This window comes from Schistocerca serialis, chromosome 1 (assembly GCF_023864345.2).
Source record: "Schistocerca serialis cubense isolate TAMUIC-IGC-003099 chromosome 1, iqSchSeri2.2, whole genome shotgun sequence".
In the NCBI taxonomy this organism is placed as follows: Eukaryota; Metazoa; Arthropoda; class Insecta; order Orthoptera; family Acrididae; genus Schistocerca; species Schistocerca serialis.
The window spans coordinates 961,170,560-961,186,659 of NC_064638.1; the positions used below are offsets into that span (position 1 = coordinate 961,170,560).

General features: G+C 43.5%; 1 protein-coding gene across 5 annotated transcripts in view; it reads left to right on the plus strand.

Annotated features, from left to right (window-relative positions):
• The window catches only part of LOC126412840 (polycystic kidney disease protein 1-like 2), a 126,728-nt gene that overhangs the window by 31,540 nt on the left and 79,088 nt on the right, over positions 1–16,100 (plus strand). The gene's annotated exons all lie outside the window — the stretch shown is intronic.

Sequence of the window (16,100 nt, forward strand, 5' to 3'; positions counted from 1 at the left end):
AGAAGACAGTGTGATATTTTCATACAGGAGATTCTGTTCGTCAAAACTAGAAAAAGTCTTTTGTACATGTCTGCAAATAGTTTTGAGATTTTTCGGTACTCAGTTGAGTAGACTGATTTCTTATTGATTGTGTTTGTTTCTGCACATAGTCCTCTGACTGTGATCCTGTTGTGAGACGTAGCACTTACAAGTGTCTCTTACATCATTCATTCCTTATTTGTTGTTTTGAGTTGGTGTTGACATCAAAGCAAGATTACTGACTGTGCCATGTATGAACAATAAACAGTTCAATGGATTGGTATTATTCCACATGGGAAATGGTAAACATGGTATTTTGCTATGGTTTAGGCAACAGCATTAATTAGTACACATATGTCATGTACACCAAACAACATTCACAATGCCACATTATATCTGAACAAAAATTCAGGTGATTGTTCTAGGCACTTTGAGACATTGGATCATGTGCAAAAAGCAGAAGCAATTGCAGTGTACCTTGTATAGTTTACATATCAGATATGAAGGAGAAAGTGTTGCAACAAGTACGATTCTGAAACAAGTGTCAAAAGAACTTTTGAAGGCATAACCCACAATTTTGTGTGGTCAGTTCTGCACAAGTAGTTACTTTATTCATTTCACTTACTGGGTATGCTTATTCACAGAACACAAGACAACCATGCCATATTACAGTTCTGACAATAGATTCTTAAATACAGTGCTGCAAATCCACAGTTTTCATCTTGAATTTGATTTAAAAATGGGATGGGATTCACATAGAGTGAGATAATAAAGGAAATGTGGGTATATGCACATCTTGCAGGATAGTGGAAGCAAAACACCAAGTTCACTTTAGTATCAACATGTTAACAGGATTTGTGAATGACACTCTCAGAAGTCCATATACTTTACTAAACATATTAAAGGAATGTACATTATAATCTGACTCAGAGGGATAACAATGCCAATCAGTTTGCCCTGTCATATTTTACCATATGACATCATTCATACGCAATGTGAAGGGGCATTGTGGAGATACACACCACTCCAGAGGAGAGATGCATATCCCTACATCCTTTTTCCAATGAATGACAATTGCAACGAAAAGTTGTTTATAGAATAAGAAAATAGTGACATAAAAATAACACATGGGATTTGAATGTACAGATATTGTGCACTGGTTTTATTTTTGTTTTGCATTTGCTGAGCTATGTCAAGGATGACGCACATCTTCAACTGCGGATGATGATCACAGTGATTTTGCAAGAGGAAATACCTGCTCAGATGTGGCAATACATATTACTGCCTTGGACCTACTGGTGGTTGAGACAAGTGGTTCATTGTTAACCTTATACATTACTTTGTTCACATTGAAGATAAAGTAATTACTGTTTAAACAGTTGAGTGCTGGTTGTAATGGAGCAGAGACAACACCTCACTTGCAAGAATCTAAAAAAAAGTCATGGGCAAAGCTGTTCATGATCCATGCTTTGACAAAATACTGGTGTCAGGGTGAACATGCTTCAGTGTGTTGCAAATACACTCCTGGAAATTGAAATAAGAACACCGTGAATTCATTGTCCCAGGAAGGGGAAACTTTATTGACACATTCCTGGGGTCAGATACATCACATGATCACACTGACAGAACCACAGGCACATAGACACAGGCAACAGAGCATGCACAATGTCGGCACTAGTACAGTGTATATCCACCTTTCGCAGCAATGCAGGCTGCTATTCTCTCATGGAGACGATCGTAGAGATGCTGGATGTAGTCCTGTGGAATGGCTTGCCATGCCATTTCCACCTGGCGCCTCAGTTGGACCAGCGTTCGTGCTGGACGTGCAGACCGCGTGAGACGACGCTTCATCCAGTCCCAAACATGCTCAATGGGGGACAGATCCGGAGATCTTGCTGGCCAGGGTAGTTGACTTACACCTTCTAGAGCACGTTGGGTGGCACAGGATACATGCGGACGTGCATTGTCCTATTGGAACAGCAAGTTCCCTTGCCGGTCTAGGAATGGTAGAACGATGGGTTCGATGACGGTTTGGATGTACCGTGCACTATTCAGTGTCCCCTCGACGATCAACAGTGGTGTACGGCCAGTGTATGAGATCGCTCCCCACACCATGATGCCGGGTGTTGGCCCTGTGTGCCTCGGTCGTATGCAGTCCTGATTGTGGTGGCGCCAAACACGCATACGACCATCATTGGCACCAAGGCAGAAGCGACTCTCATCGCTGAAGACGACACGTCTCCATTCGTCCCTCCATTCACGCCTGTCGCGACACCACTGGAGGCGGGCTGCACGATGTTGGGGCGTGAGCGGAAGACGGCCTAACGGTGTGCGGGACCGTAGCCCAGCTTCATGGAGACGGTTGCGAATGGTCCTCGCCGATACCCCAGGAGCAACAGTGTCCCTAATTTGCTGGGAAGTGGCGGTGCGGTCCCCTACGGCACTGCGTAGGATCCTACGGTCTTGGCGTGCATCCGTGAGTTGCTGCGGTCCGGTCCCAGGTCGACGGGCACGTGCACCTTCCGCCGACCACTGGCGACAACATCGATGTACTGTGGAGACCTCATGCCCCACGTGTTGAGCAATTCGGCGGTACGTCCACCCGGCCTCCCGCATGCCCACTATACGCCCCCGCTCAAAATCCGTCAACTGCACATACGGTTCACGTCCACGCTGTCGCGGCATGCTACCAGTGTTAAAGACTGTGATGGAGCTCCGTATGCCACGGCAAACTGGCTGACACTGACGGCGGCGGTGCACAAATGCTGCGCAGCTAGCGCCATTCGACGGCCAACACCGCGGTTCCTGGTGTGTCCGCTGTGCCGTGCGTGTGATCATTGCTTGTACAGCCCTCTCGCAGTGTCCGGAGCAAGTATGGTGGGTCTGACACACCGGTGTCAATGTGTTCTTTTTTCCATTTCCAGGAGTGTATTTTTTGCCTTTAGGGTCTCCCATTTCACTGAATTTGTGTAGTCTTTACAGGATAAGACACAGATTTGCTATTCCAAAGACATATTCTATCTCATTTTGTTTGAGTGTGAATTTGTGACATTGCCTATGTACATTGTCACTTAAGCCCTCAGAACCTTCATGGTTAAAGGCTTGTAGATTCCACAATTCCACAAAATAACTGTAAACTGACTTCTGAATGGTACAAATGGTGTACACAACATAGATTTCCAAATAACATAGCATTTTTCCACACCACAAACTCTGTGGTGATCAGATTCAGTTTCAAATTATGTTGACACAGTATCACAGTCACAAATACAATTACAGTGCACCTTTACTTCGAAAAAGTTGGTATCAAATATACACAGTTAGTGGAGACAGTAAGTTGCATAATGCCAGACAATGAAGTACAGAAACGTATTTGGTTGACACACAAACATCGACACAATGTTAACAGATGATAACTCTGGAGTAGCGTTTAGGAACTACTCAAATATCAGCTTCAACATTTCCAGACTAGGAATATTTTTACAAGATCATTCATAGGTGTTGTGTGAGTGGTAGCTGGTACTAGACTGAATATTCTGGATGACGCCTGATTATTTACAGTCTAGCATATGAATAAATTGTGATTTCAAAAACTAAAAAATCATTTTAAAAATGACTGTGATACATTTTACCACTCAGAGAGGACTATGATATTACCAGCAATTTTATTTATGAAATATGTGGTGCTCTAAGTTATCAGAAAAATCTCTGAAACCATTTTATGCATCTATGTTGGAAATTCCCTATTTAATAATACAAGCACAATATTGAAAATTATGGTAAATTATTCAAAAATTCTAATTAATCACTTAATCAATTAGTGAAGTACATCATCTAGTGCATAAAAATTAGGTCAATAAAATTGTATCGCTTAAGATCAAAATCTGACAATCACAGAGGCAAAATGTGAAATGGACAGTTTAGCTGCTAACATAATTTAATATTAATTGTTTCATAATTTAATTAGCTTCAAAGAAATTTAAAAATGAGGAGAATGTTTGGGTTAGTTGCACCAAACACCCCCATTTCAGCAGTTGTTCATTTATTCACCCAAACACAAGCTAGGCTCACAAAGAACTGAACATGGCGGAAGAGGTCAAAGATAATCTTAGCTTAGTTCAAAGATGGATGCATCTATGTTGGTGTTGATTTCATTGGGCCACATAGCCTCCCCTCCCTCCTCCTGCCATATGGAGTACTCTTGAGAGGACGGAGGGGGCCTGAATATGGCGTCGGCAGGAGTGGTCAGCGGGAGCCGGACCACGATCAGCTCGACAGCGTCATCACGGAGCTGTGTGGTAGATGTCGTGAAGGAAGGTTCAGTCTCCAATCCTGGAAGTCACTGAAGTGAGCCGGGTGTTGTACTGGGCGTGCTGGTCGTGTGGCGACAGGTAGGGCGGCAGTTTGCATGTGGAACAGGGAGACGACGACAATGTCTCCGGTAGGCGTGACAAACACACGAAGCATGTCCAGGTCGACTTCGGGCAGGAAGGAAACACATTTCACCAGGTGGCAGGGAATGGCAGAGGTTGTGTCATGAGCACTGGATGAAGAGAAACACATGACGAGCAACTTGGGGACCATCTGGTCACTTGATGGAGCGTGTGAGACCGGAGTAGAGGGCAAGGTCGGAGGAGAGCTCGACGATTGGAGCTGGAAGTCACTCGACCAAGTGTGTAAGTCCGACATGGAGGGAGTGGTTGGAGCGTCATGAGCCATGACAGTGAGTGGCGTGGTCGTGGCCTGATGGGGATAGAAGAAGGCTCGACATGAGCAGGCTTAAGTCTGTTGAGAAAGACTGTAACATCTGAATCTTTCATCTGGATGTCATAGGTGTTGGCTGAGCGCCGGAGAACTCGGTGTGGGCCGTTATACGGAGGTTGGGGGGGAGCACGGACATTGTCATCTCAGAGCATGATGTACTTGCACTTGTGCAGAGATTTTGGGATGTGAACCTTAGGGCGGGAATGGCTGGTGGGCGGAGGGATATGAAGGTTGATGAAGTGGCGTCTGACGCGCTCCACGAAGGTAAGCCAGACTGAGGGAGAGAAGCGGAAGGGCTCACAAGTTCGCCAGGGAGAACAATGTTCTGGCCGTATATGAACTTGGCTAATGTGCCTTTGAGGTCTTCCTTATAGATCGCACGAATGCCGAGTAGCACAAAGGGAAGGGCCTCTGTCCATACAGAGTCGTGGCATCGAAGAGCCACTTTAAAAGTGTGGTTCCAGTGCTCAACTAGCCCGTTACTTTGCGGGTGATACGCTGTGGTATGGATGCGCCAGATGCCGCAAATGTTACAAATCTCGTTGAACAGGGCTGACTCAAATTGTCTGCCCTAGTCAGTGGTGAAGATAGCTGCACATCCGAAACGCGATACCCATGACTTGACAAAAGCTCGAGTAACAGTTTCTGCTGTAATATTGGTGAGGGGGACAGCCTCGACCCAGCGAGTTGTTTGGTCGATAGACGAGAGAACATAACGAAAGCGGTTAGAGGGGGAAAGAGGGCCGACAATGTCACTATGAATATGCTGCTGGAAAGGGGGGAGTGAAGTGTGCTTGTGTACTTGGCAGCATTGGCACGTGATGCAGGAGCGTGCCCATTGCTGGCAGTCCTTGTTGACATTTCTCCACACAAAGTGCTCTGCAAAGAGGCGGGCAGACGCACGAACACTGGGGTGGGCTAAATTATGCAATGCATTGAAGACAGATCGATGGAGCGTGGTTGGGATGAGGGGGCGTAATGTGCCTGTACTGTCTTCACATCAGATCCCACCAGAAATGCCAGGGAAGGTGGTGCGGACGAAGTGTAGTGAAGAAGTAGAGTCTGAAATCAGTTTTGTGTTTCATCGTTGGCGGGTTGGAGGTTAGGCAGTTCAGAGAGGTCTAACAGCGAATGGACGCATCAACTCATGAAAGGAAATCAGCAACTATACTGTCAGCACCCTTTATGTGTCTGACATCGGTGGTGAACTGAGATATGAAGTCCACGTATCTGAAGCAGTGAGGAGGCGGGTCAGCTGGCGGGTTTGAAATGGCCGCAGCCAGGGGTTTGTGGTCTGTCAAAACATAGAAAGGGAGTCCCTCAACATCTGTCTTAAAATGCTTGATCACTTTGTAGACCACGAGCAACTCCCTGTCAAATGCATAATATTTCTGTTGTGCATTGGTGAGCTTGCACGAGAAGAACTGCAGAGGCGAAGTTTGGCCATCGATCGTCTGGCTAAGGACAGCGCCGATGGCAGTATCACTCACGTCTGTGGTGATGAAAAGCTGCATATTGGGATAAGGATGCACGATGGTGCAAGCCTCGGCAAGAACATTTTTGAGGGCAGTGAAAGAGTCAGTCATAGAGGGGTCCATGGAACAGGCCGAGATCCAGAAGTGTTGATGCCTGCCAAGGCGTCCGTCAGTGGAGCCAGAATCACCGCAGCTCAAGGTAGATGTCGGCAATAATAATTAACCGTCCCCAGAAAGCGCCGGAGCTCTTTGAATGACGAAGGTCTGGGTAGGTTTAGTATTGTTTGTACTTTCTCAGGGGGTGGTGAAATGCTGTAAGAGTGTTTATAACAGTTTGCACATGTCGAATGTTGTCCTCGATGAAGGAGCTGAACACAAGAATGTCATCAAGATACGGAAAGCAGAATTTTCGGTCGAATAGCACTTCGTGAATGAAGCGTTGCCAGGTCTGGGTTGCGTTTTTCATGCCAAAGGGCATGAATCAAAATTGAAATAACCTGATCGGGGTGGTGATTGCTGTCTTCTCGGTATCTTCAGGTGCAATGGGGATCTGGTGGTAGGCCCATTTGCAATCAATGACAGAGAACGTGGTTGCACCTGCGAGGGAACTGGTAGGTATCCATGGTTATTCATGCGTTTAGTTGACTGCAGTCTCTGCACATGCGCCATGACCCATCTTTCTTGGGTGTCATATGTATGGGCATAGACCAGCTACTGGCAGAGGGTTCAATGATGCTGGAGCTTAGTAGTTCAGTAATCTGTTTTTTAAGGTCGGAGAGGCGCTTGAGACAAAGTTGACATGGTTTACTGGATATCAGGGGACCTGGCGTGAGGCAAAGCTTATGAACCATGCCGTTGGTGATGACAGAAATGTTGCCTGCTGCACGGGAGGCGGTTTATTTACAATGTGTGGTGGGTGGGGCAGGCAAGGATTGATCGTGGTGTTTGGAGCCACTCGGCGGATCTGACGGGAGCCAAGGCGGAGAAGTGTCCCAGGAGTCAACGTGAAGGCCAGAAGCAGTGGCACCGTGGTCGGGCGAGCTCGGTAGAGCTCGTGACCGTTAGTGAGTCAGTTGTCCAAGGCCACCGCCTGACTGTGTTGTCAGTGGCAGTCACACGGCGGTGCGCAGGAGCCGAAGTTGCATTGTTTGAAGTGCTGTCTGCAAGGGGCGGGGTAAGAGCTGTCAGTTCGGGAACATGTGACGCTCATCGCGCATGCGCACTTGTGCCCAGCCGAGTGTCAAACACTGCTGTGTTAGGAGGGTGCGGCCCTGCGGAACTGTCAGTACACATTATGGCAGTCTTGATAGCACAGTTGCGAGGGGTAGCGGGAGGTAAACACATGGAGGCTCAATTGCTGGGATTGCAAGCATATTCTGCGCACTTACTGACCTTGCTTTGTCCTTGCTGTAGTGTCTGTAATTCCTCTGCTGCATCAGAGAGCTGGAGCTGTGTTTTGTGGAGCTGGAGGGAGAGCTCGAAGTTTTCCTTGCATAGGCGAGCGACGTGTTCAAGCTCGACAAGGCACTTATGCATGGTTTCTTGTAACGTCATCGACAGAGACAACCATGTACGGATGAGATGAGCTCAGACCGATGTGTCACGGGGGGTTCCTCGACGGAGCACAGGGGAAGTGAGTTTTGGACGGATGATGAAACATGGTGTTTCACACTAGGTCTGGTGAAAGTTTGTGGTGTTTCAAGAAGTCAATTTCACACACTAAAAAAGTCCACTCAAATTTGCAGTTTGCGGAGAGTGAGACGATATGTGAAGTTGAACCCGATCACTGTAGTTTAGTTGAATTCACAGCTTTCAGTGAAGTATGATGAGGGCAGATGTTAGACGATGCTAAGGACATGGGCAGCAGTGAAACATCGGCGCCTTTGTCCACTAGGAAAAGGTATCCCGACGAAATGTCTTTAATGTAAAGTCGTCCACAATTATCCAGTTGTTCCCAGACAGAAGGAGCACTGGGGGGTGCCTGTCATGTAGTGCACAGGAGGTGGCACCCAAACCTACCTGCGATTGGCGTTTGGGAAGTAGCAGGGTGGTCTGCAGTTCCGTGCCACCTCACCAAACCATGTGTGGAAGTAACAGTACGGATAGTGCTGTTGCATTTCCTGGGGAAAGTTCGTTGCCAGTGGCAGTGGCCAAGGTTCGGTGGCTGCAGCAGTTTCGGTTGCAGGATGGGGCGTGACTGCGGGAAGAGCCGGCGCTTGTTTACTGCTTCCCAGAGCGAGCTGAATGGTAGGCACAGTATGGCCCTGGCCGCGTCTGGCTGCAGGGCGATGACCCTGAACCTGAGACTTGTCAGGTAGGCAGTGGTTAGCGAAATGGAGCAGTGATACATTGTGTAGATTGTCAGAAATCGTCATTGTTTGCTCATCAGAGCCAGAGCAAAGCGGGTGTGAGGAGATAGTTCATCTGACCAAATGGCGAGGAGAGCTGTGTCAGAGGATAGATCGGCGCTGACCAGGGCATTTAGCCATCTCCAGAGCTGGGAAGGTTTGTCGTTGCCTAGTTGCTCAACGTGGAGCAATTGCCATATTGCGGACTCAGTTGAGAGTGCAAGCTGACGTAGAACTGTCTCTTTGGCTACAGTGTACCGGGTAGATGAGTCCGGGGCATCGATCAGGTCAGCAATCAAGTCCTTCTGGTCGTGAGGGTCATGAGGCACAGAAACCTGGTTGACTTGTCGAGTTCATAATGGTCGAACACTTCGACCGCAATTTTGAACCAGGTTGTAGCTCTGTTGGGATTAAACGGCGGCAGCGTCAGTAAGCGTTGTAGAATGTTCGGAAGAACAGGTTGAGTTGCGTTCGTTGGGGCACTGCCTGAAACGAGCTGTTGTTGCTGTAGTATTCTAGGAGAGTGTGCCTCCAGGGGATGTGTCAACGACAGCCTATTGGGAGGCAGCGTGAAGGTGACACATTGTGGTTGTGCACAACCTGTCGCGATGCGGAAGGCCGATGCAGGTGAGACACCATAATGTGTCGATTGCGGTTGTGGAAGCTCAACACATTTCGGGTGTGTTTGGACTGAAGCGTCGCGGAAGACTGACATGGATGAGGCACCGAGATGTGCCGAGAATGGTAGCGGAAGCTTGAATGGAGCCAGCGTGTGGGCGACAGGTGAGAAATAGTTCAAAGTTTGAGAATGCGTGTTAGTCTGCGGAAAGCTCGACGTATGATCAGAGCCGGGGCTACCTGTGTTGCAGGAAGGCTGCAGAGGTGCGGGCTGTCCAGAAGCAGTGTGGGAAATGATGTCGAACGTGGGATGGAATGTATGAAAGTTCACTGTTCATAGACACTCCACTCAAAATGGTGTGTGGATAAGGTGAATGTTGTGGCACAAAACACTGAGGCATAGCAGTGGGACGGAGGTGGAGGTCAGGCACAGATAACAAGTTATTGTTTCTGTTGCAGGCTGAGGTATCGAAGTAGGAAGGCAAGTGTTGAAGCTGAACGGAGGCAGGCACGGGCGTGGTCGGATGCTGAGTAGGTCGACCTGTGAATGAAGCAGTTCCGACAAGGTGGCAGGTATCCGAGTGGTACTGCATGGATTGCAGAAATCGGCATTGGTCCTGCACTGCACGGAGATCCATAAAAGGTAACTGCACAGTCGATGAGGGAGGGCACATATGGTGGGAACAAAGGCATTTGGTAGCTGGAGTCATGCACACTCCTAACTTCACTTACTGTTGCAGGCTCGAAAACGTCTGGCGAAATCGGCATAATCGTCAAGTGAGAGGCACCATGTTACAGTCCTGGTGGGTATACATTGCCCGCAACACAAAGCATGCCGATCACAAAGTCCGGCATTAGGCGTTTGGCCCAAGTCATTGTTCGAATGCTGTGTCGATGTAATACACGCGAAAATAACCGACACGGAGGTTGCGGACACAATAAAACAGCAAAAATGGAAGACGTTACAACTCGGGGTCACCAGTGAGGAGAATGTTCTGGTTAGTTACACCAAATCCCCCCCACTTCAGCAGTAGTTCATTTATCCACCCAAACACAAGCTAGGCTCACAAAGAACTGAACATGGTGGAAGAGGCCAAAGATAATCTTAGCTTAGTTCAAAGATGGATGCATCGATGTTGGTGTTGATTTCATTGGCACCACAAATATGTTACTGAAAAGTTGGAATACCAATCTCTATATTCAGAGATATCTGAAACAGCTGACTGGATAATTCAGTGGCATACAAGTGATGATTAAACTTTCCTCCACAGTCTTAACAAATAATTAATTCCAGTTTCCAGGCACCCCATTAAGTGTCCTTGGTTTCACTTTGTAATGGGACAACCTCCTCTAACATTAATTTTTTTTTATAGAAATAGTCGATACCAAGTAACTAGTATAGGTGAATGTTATCTCAGCTGTTTAACTAAATGAATTTTATATGATGTATTATATTTCAGGCTAAAATGTGTAAAAAGAAATTGTTGACTAGTCATAAAATCTATGGTAAGTGCCACAACTACTGTTTTGAGGAAATTGCAAAACACTTCCAGAAAGCATTCCTTTTTGATATCCTTATATTTTTATAGCCTAGACAAATGAAGATAGTTAATCTACAAACATTTTTAAGAGTAAAGTACAGTAAAACATTTAACAAAAACAAAAAAAAATCGTTGATGGAACAAAACAAGAACAGGGCTATGTGCCAACTACTCTACCATAGAAACTGGGCTAAGCCTACCACTTAAATTTGTAAATAAATGGGTGTGGGAAGGATAATAATAATAATTTTACTATTAGAAAAATCTGTAAACTACTGTTTACAGTTTTTCTATAATACCTATATTATTGTGAAAAGTCAGTTAGGCCTACAGAAGTACTGTGTTAGCAAACACACTAGTTAAAGAACAAAGACACAATCAAGGACGTTAGTGTGTTCTCACAAGTTTTATTTCAAAATAAATGCATTTTACAAAGGTAAAAAAGTTACATTTTGTATTAATTTACCACTATTTTATAAACAAAATATTACAATGCTTAAGTCTGCAAACAACTTCTGTGTTTACTCAGTCAGGTTTTGGTAAAACATTAGGTATGTTTTCTCGCTTGAGATAAGGTATCATATCTTTTAAAGTCCTTGTCCTTCTGAGTTTTCAATCTGGCTGTTAATTCAAGCTGGAGTAGATCTAAGCCTCATATGCTTTCCATCCTTTTTTGAATACATTCATTTGCATTCCCATTTCAACTTCACTGAATGATTTTTTTTTAAAACTTTTCCTGGTCTACCGTATCATCCATCGCCGTCGGCGTTGTCGTTGTTACCGTGAGAAACCGTTATACCAAGAGGAAAGGTGCATCAATATTAGAGCATGAGATATGATGATCTTAAGCCATTGACAACACACAACGGTCACGGTAGCAACTGATTCCAGAATAGCTGCAGTAGTTAGGATCTACGAACTATCCCCTCTTGACCAGGTCCCCAAAACTTTACTCGTAACGAGATCCCTTCAAAGCTAATTGTCATAACGATCGTCTATAAAGGCTTTGTACAACAAGAAGAAATGTTACAGTTTATAGAATAATAACAGATACGACCAAACTGACTTATCTCTTCTGCTTTATTTAACATAACTTCGTTCACAGTTTCATTTCGCATTCACCACTCATTCACCGAAACCCTTTGATGAACAGTTTTGGTTGCTTGACACCAACAGTCAATGATAATGATACAGCTTTTCTCCTTTTTATAAATTGAAGCCCGCTCTCCACGATATAATTTTAAAAAAAACGGTCTCAATACCGCGTCCCTCGTGAGATGCGAATAGACTTATCCCGGAATTGACCGCCCAGTAGGTGTACTCAGTTTAATGACCACACTTCGCTATCCGCTATTTGGCATAACTGAATGTCCATTTGTTAGTCTGTTTATACACTGTAGCTATTTAAAATTTGCCCCTATATTTTTCACAACGCACAATTAGCACTTCTTTACTTGTTTTTTTTTTCTAAGAGTAAACGGAAAAAAAAGACGCCGTATCATCGGCTTAGTTGATATAAAGCAAAACACCTTAATATGCCCAATTTTACCTCTTCTTATAGGATCGGCTACCTTACTCATTAATTTACTACATATTATTTCCAATAACACTAAACAGGTATCGCTGTTATATTTTAATTGTATTCAAAAGCATGTTACTACTATTATGACCGACCACATCGTAACAAATCACACGGCGTGCATTTTTAACGATAACTTTACGCTATTCAAGTTCCGTTACAGCTATCTTGACTCGTAATGTTACACGGCCCCCCAGACTGTGATGTCTTGAATAGGGTTCCAGACAGAACAGTCTTATTTTTTTGTGTATTGTGACAGGAGAGAGTATTTGTTTCGACGAATACACTCACTCTCAGATTCACTCAACAAGTCAGTACATACATTCTATGATATTTAAGCCTAGACAAAATGCCCTTAACTAAATTCCACATTTGTTTATAGGTTGTCTTAGAAACACTTCGCACTAATCACTTCATATTCACATCACATTTTTTTTCTTGGATGAAGCCCTCAGTTCTTCAACCGACTGTGCAAGGCAGGGATCACAGCTGGGTTCGACGATTGGCATCCTAGGCCAAAACCCTTATTAGGCCACTTGTTTAACCAGACAGGATTTGGTCCTTTTCTTTTCCTCTTAATTCCACTTTTAAATCATCCATCCTCGCTGCTCGCTGAGAGGATAAATCGTATTTCAGCGTCGACATTGTTGCTGATACCAAGAAGGTATCTCATGGAAATCTTCGGTACATTCTTTAATTTTCTTTGTAAGTTAGTATAAGTACGTATTTATCCACTGGTGCTTTTATTTAGTCCACCCTGAGTGTATTCTTGGTATCATTCAGTGTTTCTTGAATCTATATTTTGCTCATTATTGATAATACTTCTTCAGGTCTATGTGAGGGAACAAGCCCTCAATTACATCAGTATCACAATCTGCCAGGAGGTAGCTCCCTTCATGAGGTATTTTCATTATTTTCTATGGACCTGTATATAAATATTGCCATTTCTTATTCAGTCTTTTCTTGGTTGATGCTTTTGGGTGATTTCTCAATAAAATTTCTTCCCCTACATCATATGTGACGACTTTCTTCACATTTTTATCAAAACGGGTTTTTCTCAATTGTGCTTGATGCTTCAGGTTTTCGTAGACCTTCTTCACCGTATCTTCTATCTTGGTAATCTTTTGTTCTATCGCAGGTAATTTCTTCATCCATTCTGGCATAATACTTTCACCAAATACTACTTGGTTAGGTGAATAACCTGTCGATAAGTGTGCTAAGTCATTATACACTTTCTAAAATTCATAAATCCAATCGATGTATTTATAATGTTGTTTGGGTATGTACGTCCATAAAAATCAGTTCAACTCTTGGAAGATTCTCTCAACCGGATTTCCACAAGGGTAAAATCTTGAGATGTAAATGTGCTGGATTCCTTGTTCTTTCATAGTGTCCCTCCATACTTTGCTTGTATAATAAGCAGTGTTGTCTATCAAGATCATTATAGGTTTGCCGAGCTCAGTTATATAGTTGTTGATAAATTTGCGTAACATGGGTCGAACGTGGAGATTTTTCAAAGGATATAATTTCACATATTTTGAAAAGAGATCATAGAAAGCCAAAACATATTTGAACCATCCACGTGTCATGGGACATGGCCCACAGACATCACATGACACCAACATTAAAGGTTGTTGTGGGATGATCGGATGTAATTCTATCTTCCAACAATAGTTTATGGGTTTTTCCTTCTGACATATTTTGCACTTCTTAAGAATATTTGTAGCTAGACGTCCCAAATTTGGATGATAGCAGTATTGTGCTATTTTGGCCGTACATTTAGCGGCACCAAAATGACCCCAATTCAAGTGAGTGTACCATACTAGTGATTCTAAATATTTATTTGGAACACAAACTTTCCAAAAATCTTCTTCGTCCTTCCTCCGTTACAATATTTCGGATTTTAATTGATACTGTTCTTGAGAGTGACTTAGCGTTTTGCTTTCAACAGCATGCCTAATGGCTTTCCACAACTTATCATCTTCTTGCAGTTGTGGAAGAATTTGACATAGCTGTGAAATCTGCCTCTCACAATATTGCCTTGATAAATTCATGACTTTAAAGTCAATAGTCCGTTTTATGGTACTGATATCTTCTGTATTGTCCATCTGGGAAAGAGTGGCACCCAATCCTGTTTCAGAAGCATCCACAGCAATATAAAAATCTTGATCAGGTCTCGGATGATGTAACAGTGGAGCATTAGTCAAAGCATTGCGGATGTTATCAAAAGCTTGCGTGCATTCGGAATTCCACTCCCACATGACATTTTTTCTTAACAGCCGTAACAAACAGTCTTGGCTTCCTAACTGATTGGGTAAAAATCGTCGAAAAAATGAAACTAAGCCGATAAATGACTTTAATTCCATACTATTCTTTGATAAGCACATCTGTTAATTGCATCCATCTTTTTAGGATTTAGTTTTATCCCTTCAGAAGTAATTATATGTCCAAGAAATTTCAATTGGTTATGAGCAAACTTGGATTTGCTCAAATTTACAGTAACTCCGTATTCAAAAAATTTTGCAAAAACTCTTCTTAATAAGTCCAAATGTTCCTCCCAAGTTTCAGAAGCAATTAGCATATCATCCACATATAAAGTAACTTCATTCAAAAGGTCTCTGCCCAGTATGGTATCTAATGCCAATATGAAAACACCACCGCTTATTTTTAACCCAAATGGCATGACGGTAAACTGGTAACTTCGGCCCAGAAAAACGAATGCAGTATATTTTCGAGATTCTTTCGATATTCTAGTTTGCCTATATGAACTATGTATATCCAAAGAAGTTAAGAAACGGGCACCATAAAACTTTTGAACTAACTCTTCTAGGTTCTCCGGTCGCGTTTGTACAGGTATAATGCTCTTATTGATCTCTCTGGCATCCAACACCAATCTGATGTCACCATTGGGTTTAATTACCGCCACAAGAGGGTTACAATATTCGGAATCTGAGGGCTCAATAATATCCCATTCTAACATTTTATTGATATCCTTTCTGACAACTTCTTTCTTTGTCCATAGGATAGAATAGGAAGTGCGACAAAAGGGTTTATGTGCATACGTCTTTATATGGTATTCAAAGTCTTTTATTATACCCGGATGTTTACTAAAAATCGACTGATATGCTTCCAACAAGTAGTACAGTTCATCCCTTTGGATAACAGATAAATATTCTGATTCTAACACCTTTTCCTGCAATGACATTTTATCCATCATTTCTTCAGAACGTTCAATAAGGTAGATATCATGTACATTTTCATCATCAATACTGACATATTTTACCATTAGATTCATACACAATTGATTTGAAATTACTCGGCCCTTTCTCAGGGTGGCTGTCAAACTTTACCATTGGAATTAAAGATACATTCACCTTTCTCTAAATTAATGATTGCACCGGTCTCACATAAAACATCCAAACCCCAGATACATGGTACTGTCATTTTAGGAACAACCAGGAATGTACTTTCTATTTGAGCCCCCCATATTGTAACGTCGACACGTACCTGTTTCACAACTTTTTGCATTTTTGCGCTGAACACGCCAGACACGGTACATCCTGTGATAGGAAAAGTGGGAATTTTTACCCCTCGGCTTATCTGTTTTAAACAGTCCAGCGTCATGACACTAATAATCACTCCAGTATCAATTAATATTTCAACATCAACATTATTTATACTTGTTGGAATTATTGCCTGTAAAATTTGTCCACATTTATTAGAAACTTCAGGTTTTTCTTCAATTAATTCATTCCTT